The sequence below is a fragment of the Dipodomys spectabilis genome, unplaced genomic scaffold (genome assembly GCF_019054845.1).
Source record: "Dipodomys spectabilis isolate Male_0828 unplaced genomic scaffold, ASM1905484v1 ptg000054l, whole genome shotgun sequence".
Lineage (NCBI taxonomy): Eukaryota > Metazoa > Chordata > Mammalia > Rodentia > Heteromyidae > Dipodomys > Dipodomys spectabilis.
The window spans coordinates 30,956,619-30,971,495 of NW_024870731.1; positions in this window are offsets into that span (position 1 = coordinate 30,956,619).

Genomic DNA, 14,877 nt, shown 5'->3' on the forward strand with positions numbered 1-14,877 from the left:
ATCTAAGATATTGTCAATTGTAAGGTGCACCAACTTTTATTTACCACTAAGAAAAGGCTTTGTCACCTAGAATTTTTATTCTATACTTACCAAAATAATAGTTACAGACTTAGACATCTATTTCATCACAGTTCACACTTGGGTAAACATAAAAAATAATATATAAGTAAAAAGGTGAATGTTTTCCTGAAACTTTTGCACATGTATAGTGCCACATTACTTAATTTATTCTGACACATTTGTGGATATCTATCTTTCCATCTATTATTTTTGAGCCATCATAAGTATCATTTAGCAACCTTTGCTATTCTCTCCAAGCCTTTCTTCTGAATAGCTGGCATGATTCATGGAGATTTTGTGAGCAAGTACAGGTAATGATGGCCCTGCCCCGACACAATGCGTGATGCTAACATGTGAAAAAAGCACATAGAGAATGTGATATATGTATATATATTCATAACTCAAGAGCTTATCTGAATACCCTGATCTACTGTTTTTTCAGAATACAGACCATAACAAATATTGTATTTTCAGTTAGCTTTTTATATTAATACAGATATTTAGTTGCAAAGGATACATCTTCCTTCTTGATGCAAACTCTTGACATTCCAACCAGCTAATGTCTTCATTCGCTATGCTTATTGTACTTTATATATCATTTTATTGGAACAGGAAGCTTTCCATGAATATTGGAATCTTTATAGTTTTACCTATATTCAGATTTTATTTTTTTGCAATACTAGGGTTTGAACTCAATGACTCAACTTTGGTAGATGGCACTCTGCCACTTATGCCATTTTTCCAGCCCTTTTTCCTTTAGTTATTTTTCAGGTAAGAGTCAGATTTTTGCCCCAGCCAACTTGGAACATGGTCCTTCTACTTAAGTTCTCTGTTTAGCTAGGATGACAGATATGAACCACTACACCCAACATTTTTTAAATGTATTTATTTATATTTATTGTAAAGGTGATGTACAGTGGGGTTACTGTTACATAAGCCAAGTAATAAATACATTTCTTTTTTAATAATGTCACCTCTTCCCTCGTTTTCTCCCAGTTTTCTCTCCTGACACCCTCCCCAAGTTGTATAGTTCAATTTCAACATAGTGTCTAGTGAATATCACTGCTGCATTTGTTCACCCTTTGTCCTACCATTTCTGTGCTATTTTGTTTCTAGCTCCTGAAGGTGAGCGGCACATCAATATAGGCATTCCTCACTTAGTGTGTTACTTGCTAACTTCCTTAAGAACTATTAATTAATAAAATGCTCTTTTAAAAATCATGGTTTTCTACCATCTCATACTTCCACTTCAGAATTTCTTAATATCTGGTAGAGCTGGGTGCCGGTGGCTCACACCTGTAATCCTAGCTACTCACAAGGCTGAGATCTGAGCACTGTTGTTCAAAGCCAGCTGAGACAGGAAAGTCCATGAGACTCTTCTCTCCAATAAACCACCAAAAAACCACAAATGGTGCTGTGGCTCAAGTGGTAGAGCACTTGCCTTGAGCTGAAAAGCTGAGGGGCAGCACCCAGGCCCATCACACACACACACACACACACACACACACACACACACACACACACACACACACACGGTAGAATTTTGAATTCTGCCCTCTTCCTTTACTGGCTTTTGATTTTTATCTCTTTTACCTTTACTTATATCTCTTTAAGGAAGATAAAGTTATGCAAACTTTAGCTTCACTTACTTGAGAGTGCTCAATGTTTGAAATAAGCTCCCCTCAAATACTTTTATGAAGTCTTAAAAATCCATGTGTATGGTGCACAGTAAAACCAATGATTATCTGGTTTAGACTTGTTTTGTTTTAAATTTGGCTTAAATTGGGGACATTTTAGTTTCTATTTATGGCTTAACACCCCTAAATGTGTTCTACTGAACACTATAATTCCCTAGCAACTTCGTTCTGCAAAACAAAGGATGCTTTATCAACTCCACTAATTTTTGTTGTATTTTATCCCCCTCCCTGTGTTTGTGTTTTAAAATAAATTTTCTATGGTAGTGACTGTGGATCTTAGAAACGCAACTAGACAGATGTACTGACCACCGTTACCAAGGGAGCGGTTTCCTTGGCAATGGCCAACTGTCATCAAAGCAGGCCACATTCTCTGTCCTTCCCATGTGACTTCTTCTCACATGTTGCAAAACTTAGGCGGTAGAAACAGCTCCTTGAAAATCATGAGCATCTATCTACCCAACACACCACCAATATTTGTAAAGCAGGCAGCTGAGAGTAGGCATAGGCAAAGAGTTTGCTATTGACTTCGAGAAGTTTCTACAGCCCAGGTCATCCTGATTGTTTGTTGATGTTGTTGTTGTTGTTGTTGTTGATCTCTCAGCTTTTCAATTGCAAGCTAGGATTTATCCTTGTCATTGTAAAATGATCCCCAAATGGACCAGCCAATAGCCAATGGCCAAAACTACAAGAAAAGGGAGAACTCATTCACAGGGTTAGTGTTTTCTTATGACTACAAGGGGAGATGTAAAGAATCAGGTATTTTCTTTCTTTTTTGGGGGGAGGGGTCCGGTCATGGGGCCTGAACTCTGGGCCTGGGCGCTGTCCCTCAGCTCTTCAGCTCAAGACTAGCGCTCTACCAGTTGAGCCATAGCACCACTTCCAGCTTTTTTCTTTTTGCTTATGTGGTGCTGAGGAATCGAACCCAGGGCCTTATGCATGCAAGGCAAGCGCTCTACCACAGAGCCACCTTCCCAGCCCCATGAATCAGGTATTTTCTTAACCATGACTTCTGGTCAAACTATCATCTCTCTGCCTATATTTCTACAAGACATGGATATTAATTCTTGTTTATGTATTTTGATTCTCTAATAAAAGTCCATAAGGTTAGTTGTTTGCTTTGCCCTGTTTGAACTCAGGGCCAACTCCCTGGTGGCCTTGCTTTGTCAGTATGTGCTTTACCATTTGAGCCATGCTTTCAGTCCAACTTTTGGCTGATTAGTAGAAGATAGAATCTCACTGACATGTCTGTCCAGACTAGATATGAACTGCATTCTTTAGGTCTCGGTCTTCTGGGTAGCTAAGATTATAAGCATCTACCAAGGACCACCTTAGCTGAATATTTTCATTTTAAAGTTTTAAAAAAAAATTATATACTTTGCTTGTTGCTACTGCTTGTTGTGGCTGCTGTTTTCTGGGACAGGCTCTTTCCATGTAGACCCAGCGAGTCTCAAACTTCTCATCCTCCTGCCTCTGCCTCTCCAAAGTGCTGAGATTTACAGACAGGTGCCACTACACTCAGTTTTACCTATATTCCTGAACCTTCAAACACTCAAAGTGTCATTCACATTCACAATATAGTTGGCATTATATATTTGTTCAGAGGCAGGGCCTCTGTGTTTAATGTCTGATTGGGCTATGTCACTTTCTCTTCTTCATGACTCTGACTAGCACAAATGGAGGCGTTGAGAGACATAATAGTGTTCCAAATGTCTGAAAGCTAGTCATTCGTGTGAGGATGTGAACTCTAGGCAGTCTGGCCACGGAGCCCATATTTGACCCCACTATGCTGCAATGCCTCTCAGTCTGCTGGCTTCCTTTTGAGGTGTCAAATTAGCATTCCCCAATTGCTTGATTTTTTTTCTGTCCTTCTACATGCCTTAGGTTGATTGAAACCATGTACAAACCTAAGAATCTGTTATATCAGCTTAGAGTTTGAAAAACATAGACAAGTAAATTATAATAAAATTTTGCTATATTTTGTATATGTGTCCCCTATGGGGCTGTGTATAAGAGCTTGGGCCCCATCCCATGGCATTATTGAGAAGCACTAGAACCTTTAAGAAATGAGGCTAGTACAAGCCATTGGGGTTGGACTCTTGAAAGGAATTTGGGACCCCACCCCTTCTTCCTCTCCTTGGTGTCTTAATTGTGAGGGTCAGTCAACACATACTTTTTGCCATAATGGACTGTTTTGCCACAAATCTCCCCCCCAAAAATGGAAACAACCAGCTGTTGTCTGAGGCCTCCAAAGCTGTCAACCCAACTAAAGCTTTTTCTCTTTATAAGCTGATTGTCTTGGGCTATTTGTTACAGTGATGGAGAGCTAACTAACACAACTTATAAAATCATACCCAACCACAGATTTTGGAAACAAGAACATAGCAATGAATTTATTTATTCATCTTCCCAAAGGTATTGATTAGAAAATAGAGACTGTCAGTCATTTTCAACTTAATCAACTGATTCGACCTGATAATTTTGACCTATTTTATGTATTACACTTTTTTATGAACAGACTTCTTGGACTAAAATACATGAGAAAAGAAGTTTTAGAGATGTAGAAATATAAGAATACATTTTGGCATCTCAAAAAAGATACTATAGATGCCATTCTGTTTCTATTAGGCTCAAGAAAAGAGAAGGGGGACCCTGGAAAACACTTTGAAGATTCCTTATAAAACTAAACATAGAACTACCCTGTGATGCAGAAATATTACCCTTAGGCATCAATCGAAAAGTAAATTAGGATAGAGTTAAACCACCGGCACAAACATGTTCTCTGCTGCATTATTCACCATAGCCGAAGTATGGAAACAGCCTAGATGCCCCTTAATGGATGGATGGATCAAGAAAATGTGTTATATATACAAAATGGAATTTTACTCATCCATTAAGAAGGATATTAACCCCTCTGTACAGTATGTTCACAAATAAAATAAAATTAAAAAAAGAAAAAAAATAATAAAAAAAGAAGGATATTACATCATTTTCAAAGAAATAGATGGACCTTGAAAAAATTATGTTAAGTGAAGTCAGACCCATAAAGACAAAGGTTGCCTGTTTTCTCTCATATAAGGAAGCTAGAACTAATTTATAAATATACAAGTAAATGCACACAAATATAATAACCAATATATTTCCAGGAGAGAATTCAAACACTGTAATTCCTTAGAAAAACTAACTCATATCCCAACAAAATAAACTGGCACTTGAAGGTAGGAGGTACTGAAGGGAGGGAGTTAGATAAATGAAGTGAGGAAGGGAGAGGAAGCAGTCATGATATTCAATGCATAGCCTATGAAATTAAGGTAATTGAGGGGAGGAGTTGAGTTGGGAAGGATGGGGGAGGATGATGAAAGAAATGACATCAATGTTCACTGAGCTTATAAACTGATTTTTTGAATGTTAACTCTGCACAACTACCTAAAGATAATAAAGACATAATTTTAAAAATTAGGAGTGGGAGTTTAAAGGGTGGAAGGGAAGACTGAAGAAAACTGTCATTGGAATCCTTTGGATTAAGTAGGCTAAGGTCTCCCTAGGAACTTCATGGGGACCCAGAAACTTTTAGGATAATTTCATCTTTCTCTTCAACTGTGCCTTGTTCTAAGTATATGAATCTAGCATATGAAGTAGTTTCTACAAGGGAAGAGACTCTAAGCATGTAACCATCATAAGCTAAGAATTGTAGTCCAGTTGGAGCCAGTCTATGAAGCATGGTCCCAGGTGTGAATCAGAAATTGCAAATTTGTAACTCAAATGGTTTGAAATGACTTTTTAATTTTTGATATCTCCATACATGCACACAATGAACTTTGAATAAATTCAGCCCTTCATGTGTTCTTTCTTTACCCATCTCTCCCTTTATTAAACAACTTTAGTAGGTCTCAGTTTTCTATGTTCATACCTGTGCATGAAGTATGTTGTTCATACTCACCCCCTACTTTTGCCATCTCCCGTGTTTTTTTTCTCCTTTCTCCTTTTCCTTAATATTTATCTCATGAAAACAAATTAAATATCAAAATGGTGTTTAATATCTGCCTTGAAGGAGAATTTAGATGCCTTTCTGAACTTGGTAAGTGGGTTTTCAGTATTTTATCAGTATTTTTTCACTTTCTAAAAATGGATACCTGCTAACTTTGGCCCATTGCAACTCCATTTTTAAAAGCCATGTTGAGGATTGTGGGAGGGTGTTTTGTTTTTTTTAAGTGACACACATGATTGATGTAATCTGTCATGATTCATTACAATGTCAAACATCAGAACATTTTGGGGAAAAATCATCAAAATCTATTACTGTAGAAATTGCCACTCACAGATTCTTTTTTGGGTTAATTTCCTGCGTGGTAAAACAACACCTTGTTGACGTCATAGAGCATGTTTTTTAAGAAGTATGGTTATTAAAATAGGTGTTTCCTGAAGTCCTGGTGTTACCTAAGGATTTCTCTCTAGGCATCCCAGGAATATCAACAGCAAAACCTTACAGAAGTTCCTTCCACTTACCTTTAGCAGAAAGAAATGTAGAGTTGTGACTCATGACTCCTGCCAGATCTTGACTGTGTTGTTTGACTAAAGGAATGAAGTTGATGTGCTTAGACTAGCTGCAGCTTCATTAGATGATGATAGAATGGAAGGATAGAGCTAGATGTGGATTCAGAGTGCAGCTTTCATGGATAGAAAGGCATCTGTTGCATAAGCTCAAGGTCATGAGGCATGGGTCTAATACCTCTGCTTTCTGTCTCCTGGAGACAGATGTCCCTAGGCTGGCTTTGTCATTGTCCATGTTGCAACCTTGACCAAGGCCACCCTTGTTCTGAGCACTCCCAAACCAAATCACCACGACTGTTACAGGATAATGAAGGCAGTAGTCTTGAACAGGCTCATGCCTTTGTATTCTAGGAACAAGATGGAGAAAGGTTGTGTGTGTATGTGGGTGTGTCTGTGTGTCTGTGTGTGTCTGTGTATCTGTGTCTGTATCTGTGTCTATTTCTGTGTATATCACTACTGAATCTTGAACTCAAGGCCAGGGCACTATCCCTGAGCTTTTTGTGTTCAAAGCTGGTGCTCTACAACTTGAGCCACAGCTCTACTTCTGGCTTTTAAGTATTTAATTGGAACTTAGAGTCTCATGGACTTTCATTCCCAGTCTAGCTTCAAACTGTTATCTTCAGATCTCAGTCGCCTGAGTAGTTAGGATTAGAGGCATGAGCCTCTAATGGTGCCCAGCTAGAAGAAAGGTACTAAGTCCAAGAATGTTCTGAGCAATCACAACCTTATTATTAAATTGTGCTACCAAAATACACATCATGTTCATCATGATGAATCTTTTCACTTGTGTATCCCCACTTCATAATCTTTTCTGGGTCTGGCAGTCAGTAAAAGCATTTATTCAAGAGACTTTTGCTGTGCCAGTCCCACTGTAAAAAGTGCTGAGACTCACAGTAAAAAAACAAAAAAAAAGTGTTCTCCTTCCTCCCTGTGTTGCTGACATCCTAAGGGGAAAACAGGAAAATAACAAATGCCAGAATAAATAATCAATATATTCAATTTCATGGGTGCTTCAGAAACAAATAGGTTTAAGAAAAGGTTTGGGGCAAAATGAGAACATTTTGATTCATTTGCTCACTCACTCAAAAATGCACTTATTAACTACATCGGTCCCCTGCTGTCGGCCAGGTGATGTGGTAGGTTATAGCGGTGTAGAAAGGAAGACTCGGCCATGGCTTAGACTTATGATTGGAGTCCAGTTATTCGGCTTAATCAGGTTAGGAAGCATTGGGGATCCTGATGGGGCAGGGCATTCATGAACTGGACAGTCATTATTTTCAAGTGTGCCTCATCTGTGTTCCCCTTCCTGTCCTTTGGTGACATGACAGTGCCCAGAACCTCTGGCCTTCATGTTCCCCATTCAGAGTCCTTCCTCATAACATAGCTCTTCTGATGTTTCAGTCTCCCAACTTCTGCCGCAATTCCCTCTTCTCCCCAAGGCAGTACGAGCCTGGTTTTCTTCATCCATAAGCAACATACATGATCTCATGGCATCTGATGTAGTAACATAAGCATCCCACTCCTGCCCTTTTTCCACCCTGTTGTCTCCCCCAAGTTTGTTTCTCATGTTCAAAAGGGCACAGGGTCAGATGAGCAACATAGGCAAGGAAGGGTCCAACAAGGAACATGCACAGTGTCTCTTCAAAGAGCCTGACTTGATGTCCACATTCCATTAGGAGACTAAGCCATTCCACCTTTCTGCTCTTCAGAGAAGAAAGGAAAACAACCACAACTTTGTTCTCAACGCCATTCGTTTGTCAGGCCCTGGCTGTTTTTGTGTAGCCAACCAGGAAACAAATAATCACGAGATATAAGAAGCAAGGGGCTGATGGTGGAGCTTAATGCACAGTACTTCCCTAGCAAGTGCAAAGCCTTAGGTTCCATGCCACAATAAAGGAGGGATGGAAGTCATGGTTTATGTGGTAGTGCACCTGCCTGTCGAGCAAAGGTCCTGACTTCAAATCCGGAAGTCATGGTTTATGTGGTAGTGCACATGCCTGTCGAGCAAAGGTCCTGACTTCAAATCCCCAAACTGCAGAAGGAGGAAGAAGAGGAGGAGGAAGAGTGGGAATTAGGGATGAAGGAAAGGAGGGAGGGAAGGATTGAGAGAGGGAGGGAGGGAGGAAAGAAGGAAGGAAGGGAAGAAGGAAGGAAGGAAGGAAGGAAGGAAGGAAGGAAGGAAGGAAGAAAGGAAGGAAAGAAGGAAGGAAGGAAAAAAGAGATACATTTTTAAAACATAGCAAATGGAAACAATACAATAAATGACCCAATAAGAGAAATTAACAGACAAGTGCACAGATGTATTAAATATTTTCTAGAAATGAGGGATATAAAGATAATATTTGAAGCAAGAAATAGAAATTTTCCAAAGACTCAAATAGAAACTGTAGCACCAAAAAACAATGTTTGTTATTTTTAAAAATTCATAGGAGAGGCTTAGCAGCAGACCGACCATCAAAGAATAAAGAACTAATAAAGGCAAGTCAATAAGAGTTCTTCAAACTGGAAGAGGTGGAAAAGTTAAACATATACAGAGAGCATCAGTGAACAGAGATAATAACAAAAGGTCTAATTGTATAATTGGAGCCCAAGAAGGGTAATAGAGAATGGACTAGAAAAACACTTAAAGAAATGATATTGAATGTTTTCCAAATGTAATGAAAAGCTTCAACCCATAGATCCAAAAAGTTCAACAAACCCCAGCCAGTATAAATACGAAATTAACCACATTTAGGATAAAATAGTCAAATAAATATTAGATTAGACCAAGTGAAATATATTTCTTTCTTGGAGACCTTTTTAGAGCTTTGAGCATATACAATATAAAATTCCTACAGAGAAATATGATACATACACTTCACATATTTTAATTAACCCCTTTTTAAGGGCCTCTTTCTAGGGCTACCATTCTCAGAAGCCTATTTTAGGAAATTTGGGCATGGTGGCAGAGAGAGAAATCGGGATGGGGAGGAAGGAGATAGGGAGAGGGAGAGAGGTGGGAAAGGGAGGAAAAGAGGGATAGAAAAGGAGGAGAAAAGGGAGAGGAAGAGGAACAAAAAATTTATATTCTGTTATAGTGATGTGGCCAAGAACATGTTCTATAAACACAAGAAATAGCACAAGTAGCCTTACCTAGGACTAAAACACATATATAGAGGAGTGAAAGATAAGGATGAACTGAAATCTTCAAGTACCAAAACCCAGTCCCTGGGAATAGAACCTCATTTTCAAATAGGATTTCCTTGCAACTGTGTAATTAAGTTAAGATGGGATTCACACTAGATGAGGGTGGGTCCTAAGTCCGAACACTGGTTACCTTAAAAAGGTACAAATACATGGATGCCCACAAGGAAGAAGGCTGAATGGAAGTAGAAAGGAGAATGAAGTAGCTACAACCTAAGGAATGCCAAAGATGGCCACCATCTGCAGAAACTAAACAGAGGCAGGGATTTTTTATCTTATAAACTAGATCTATGAAACAATTTATTTCTGGTTTTTTGTTTTTGTGTGTTTGATTTGTCTATCATGGGGTTTGAACTCAGGGCCTAGGCACTGTCCCTGAGTTTTTTCACCCAAGGCTAGTACTCTACCACTTTGAGCTACAGCATCATTTCTGGTTTTCTGGTGGTTAATTGGAGATAAAAGTCACAGGGTTGGCTACAAATTGCAATCCTCAGATCTCAGCTAGGATTATAGGAGTGAGCAGCATTCCTGGCTCATTCTGTTATGTTAGCCACATAGTTTGTTTCAGAAGCCCTGAGAGGAAAAATGCATATAGCTTTAAGTTTGAACCACACAAAAAATGCTTTTTTTTAAAATATAGAGAATGTGGGGCCTTTTCATATAATTCAGTCTAAGGTTGCATTTTAGATGTTGAATTGAATAATAGAACTGTAAATCTACATACCCAAGGTCACCTTGCTAAAGGGAAAGCCAGGATTTGAACTCAGTCTGATCCAGATTTGGTCATACTGGATCCCTTTAACAAAATAACTAGAAAGCATTCATAAGTGTTAGATAAGGCTTGAGATGTTGGGTTGTCTTGTAGGAATAAGGATACCATTCCAAAAGGAACTCAGCTAGGCCAAGTTGACATCTGTAGAAAGGTGAGCCATCAGCCTACAAACAAGTATACAAGCTGTGATCTCTCTCTCTCTCTCTCTCTCTCTCTCTCTCTCTCTCTCTCTCTCCCTCTCCCCCTTTTCCCCTCTCTCTATTTCTCTCTCTCTCCTTTACTCACCCCATCTCTCTCTCCTCTCTCTCTTCTCTTCCCCTTCCCCCTTTTTTCTTTGCTGTTCTTGGGGCTTGAACTCTGGACCTGGGTGCTGTCCATGAGTTTCCTTTTTTGCTCAAGGCTAGTGCTCTATCATTTGACCTACATAGGATGTAACTAAATTTTAAAAAGCTTGTCACGGGGTGTCTTAAAGTATAGTAGGAAAAGGATGTCACTAGAAGTTTATGAGCAAGGGCCAAGACACCTAGCCAAAGCAGGAGCATCTCAGAAAAACAATTCTCACAAGATTGACAGAAAAGAAGCAAAAAATCTTTGATAGAAAAGGACTTTTCTCACATAAGTATTAGTGAGTTGTAAATTTAGTTTATTCTACCTTGCTTTTCTGTGGTATCATCATATTTTTTTTCTGTGTCAGAGAAAGAAGATAAGAAGGTGGAGTTATAGTCTCAGCCACGTCGGTGGCCTAACTCTGAGCTTTTGAGTACAGAGGCTGAGCATACTTGCAGTTGAGTCTATGCACACACTCTTGGTATGACAGAGGCATGGTCTATTTTTTTGCTACAGATCCTTTGGTATGCTTTATGTGGCAATACTATCGTATATACCTTATCCTGGATTTTCTGTCCCTTTGTTTCAGCTACCTAAGAAAACCCTGGTCAGAAAAATGTTAAATGGAAAATTCTCAAAAAGAAGCAGTTGTAAATCTCAAGGCATTCTGAGTTGCATGAGGAACTCTTGCCCGTTCCTGCTCTAGCCCACCTGGGACCTGATTCATTTCTTGGTCCAGTGTATCCATAATGTATACAGTGTAAAATGAAATAGACCCCAGCAAGCCAAAAGCAGCCAATACATATGACCACCTGCTCATCACTTGTTAGCTATCCTGATTATCCGATGGACTGTGTTAGTCTCTAGGCTCTCAGCTCTCAGTGCTCATGTTCAAGTACTCATTTCATTTAGTACTGGCTCCAAAGTGTTGGAATGGTGATGAGGTAGAGACTCTAAAATTGATACTTAGCAAGTGTCTAGTTTTATATAAAATCCTCTTCTATGTGTGTGGTCCTTCCTGCTGGCCTTCTAGGAGTTTGTTTACCAATAGAGAAGTTCTGAATCTGACTTACAGTGGGAAACATTGGACTCCACTGGAAGGTGCACACCGCATACAATACTGTTTCTTGTTTTAGGGAACTGATTAATCCTCTGAAATCTACCATTCAACCCTAGATGAAGACTCTGCCTTTAAAGCTTCTTCTTTGGTTTCAGAGCCCTGATGAGTGAAATAGCAAAACTGTGACATGGAAAGTAGGGCTGCATCTTTACCACTTACAGGTTAAAACAGAAACTAAGCTAGCATAGCGAAGAAGCAAAACAAATGGGAGCAAAGGAGAAAGCAGTTGACATAAATGTAGAGATAGTATGACAGTCACACCTGATTTAACCAGTATGTGCTGCTTCAGCAGGGTTGGCTCTTGACTCAAACAATACAATCAGATATGTTTGCCAGCAATGTGGGGAGGAGAACTTTATTCCTGCCAATACTCTGACAGAAAGCATCCCTTCCTTTAACTATTGAACAAGAAGAGTTCAATAGTTGGAGATTGAACCATCTTAAATGTCAAGTCCATCTTTAAACCAATCATTGTAGCTAAGAGTTGGGGGGAGACTCAACTTTGCCTTATCACCTCAGAGCTGGGAGAGGGCTCCACTTCTTCCAGAGTAAATATTCATGGGAGAAAATCCAAACAGGAAGTCAGATAAAATGAAACAGACCCCACAGAAGGCCAAAAGCAGCCAATAGGTAAGACAAAGGTCTAAATGAAGGTTCACATGTAAAATATACACACACAATGTGGTTGAAAATAGCTCACTGCTTCGTAGGTCTGGACAGCCCTCATCAAGTCATGTCCCTTGAGTACCAACCATGTGTACCTTAATGGCCCAATGCTAATTGGTCACCAGTGGAGCCTGTGGCCTTCCCTTGCGCCAGCATTTTTAAAAAGGTCCCGCTGAAGTCATTTATATATTTTAGAGCAGTTAATGTGCCCCAGTGGGCTTGAAGCAAAAGATGCATTTTGAAATATGTAATGAGTAAATGGGGCATTTAGTAAGACACCGTCTAATTACTTTAGGTCTTTGTAAAATATTAATTTAAGGCAACTGCAGCATTAAGGAGTAAGTTTGCCGAGCGGTGCTCAGTGGTTTAGCTCTGTGACTGCCATTAATATCAATAGAAGTCTTGCAGCTCACTTGCCGCCCATTGCTTTGGAAATGTACCCCTTAGGTATAGAAACCAGCTACTGTGAAGGGTTTGGTTTTTTTTTTTTTTTCGATTAAAGTTCCAGAAAGACATGTGGCACTTCATTTGGATACATGCATACAGGGGGCTATGGCCTTGGGGGCCAGGGTCACAAATACAGATTCATATTCCCTGTTGTGACATCACGGTTGTTGAATTTCCAGAAGAAATTATATCTCTCAAAGTCAAAAAAATCACCTGACCAGGTGCCTGTCACTGATGCCTATAATCCTAGCTATTTAAAAGGTTGGGATCTGAGGGTTTCAGTTCAAAGCCAACCTGGGCAGGAAAGTCTATGAGACACCCAATGAACCATCAAAAAGCCAGAAGTGGAAATGTGGCTCAAGTGATAGATTATTAGCCTTAAGTAAAAAGGCTAGAATAGAGCACCCAGGCCCTGAGTTGAAGCTCTGGTACCAGCACAGAAAGAAGAGGAGGAAGAGGAAGAGGAGGAGGAAGAGGAGGAGGGAGAAGAAGAAAGAAGAACTGTACAAATAACATCAATGTCACTACAGTTTTGTCTGCCTTAAAATTAAAATACTTTCCAAGAACCTTTATGCTTATGTATATTCCATTCCAGACTTAGTATTAAATTAGCTTAAAGATGCCACATGTCAATTCTAATACACATTGGAACAAACACCGAATAATTCTGAATTGAAACTTACAGAAGAATGTATCTAAATAAACTGAAAGTTATGGAATTATCATAGGCCAACTCCCCAGCTATTGACTTAGCTGGTTTGATGCCAGTGGAAGAGAATGAAATGGAAGTCTTTCCTGCTATTCTAAAATTTCACACTCTATTTAGAGCTACTTCGCAGGTGCACACTAGTGGCTAACTTGACTGACATCATTAGCCAGCCAGCTTAATGAGTTTTCCAAGTCCAATGAAGAATTAGGTTGAGAAATAAATCATCCTTTGGCCCCTCCATTTGCGTGATGGCAATTCTCAGCTCTGAGCAAGAGCAGTGTCATGTCAGGGAATGCAGAAAGAAGCTCCTGAGATGGGAAGGGCTATACAGTGTTGTAAAGATGAATTGTGCTCTGGTGGTACATGGGCAAATGGCTGATGCAGCAGTGATTGTGGATTAAGAAACTTGGGCCTGTAAACACATCCACACAGGAGGTGGAGATTGGTAGAATCATAATTCAAGGGCAACCTGGACAAAACTTAGCCAGCCCTTAGTAGCTACGTGGGAGGGCACTAGTTAAGAGGGCCACATAGGCAAGAGATTCTCAGTCTAAGGTTAGCCCCAGGCTAAAGCAAGAGACTCTGTCCCAAAAATAACTAGAGCAAAAATGATTGGAGTGTTGTTGAAGTGGTAGAGCACTGCCTAGCAAGTGTCAAGCCCTGAGTTTAACCCCTGCAACCAGTAAGGAGGGAGGGAGGGGAAGAAAGAAGAGCAGCAAGGAGGGGAAGGAAGGGGAAGGGATGGGAGGGAAAGGAGGGGAGAGGAGGGGATGGGAGGGGAGGGGAGGAAAAGGAAGAGAAGGGACCCACCAGAGTTTGCATTGAGAAGTCTGAAGACATAGCTGCAGTTGTTTCTTTGGCATGGAAATGGCATGTCATATAACAGAATCAGCAGCACACAGTTTTGGAAGCCATTCATGATGACCCTGAGTCATTCACTGATTGATTTACAATCATTCCTGACACTTTCTTGTCCTACTTCTTCAGACCCCTCTCCTCCTAAGTCCCCCATACCTTGACTTCCTGAGTGGTTTCGCCTCTTGCAAGAGCTAATTTAATTTGGGAGTGGGTAGGCTAAGTCCCCATGTTGTTCTTTCAACTCCAGCAAATATTTCATTGTTTGTAATGCCTCTTAATACGCTAAACAATATTTATGCTGCACTCTACAACATTTTATAACTTTCTTCTAATTGCCTTAGCAGTCTTTAAAACCAGAGCTTAGCACTTCGATAATAAGCGTATTAATTTGTCTAACGTTTAAGTTCTTACAAAGGAAGAGACAAGCATTAATTTTGTTTAGTTAAAACAAGCTTTGCTTTTGAACAGCAGGTGGTAATTGAAACAAAAC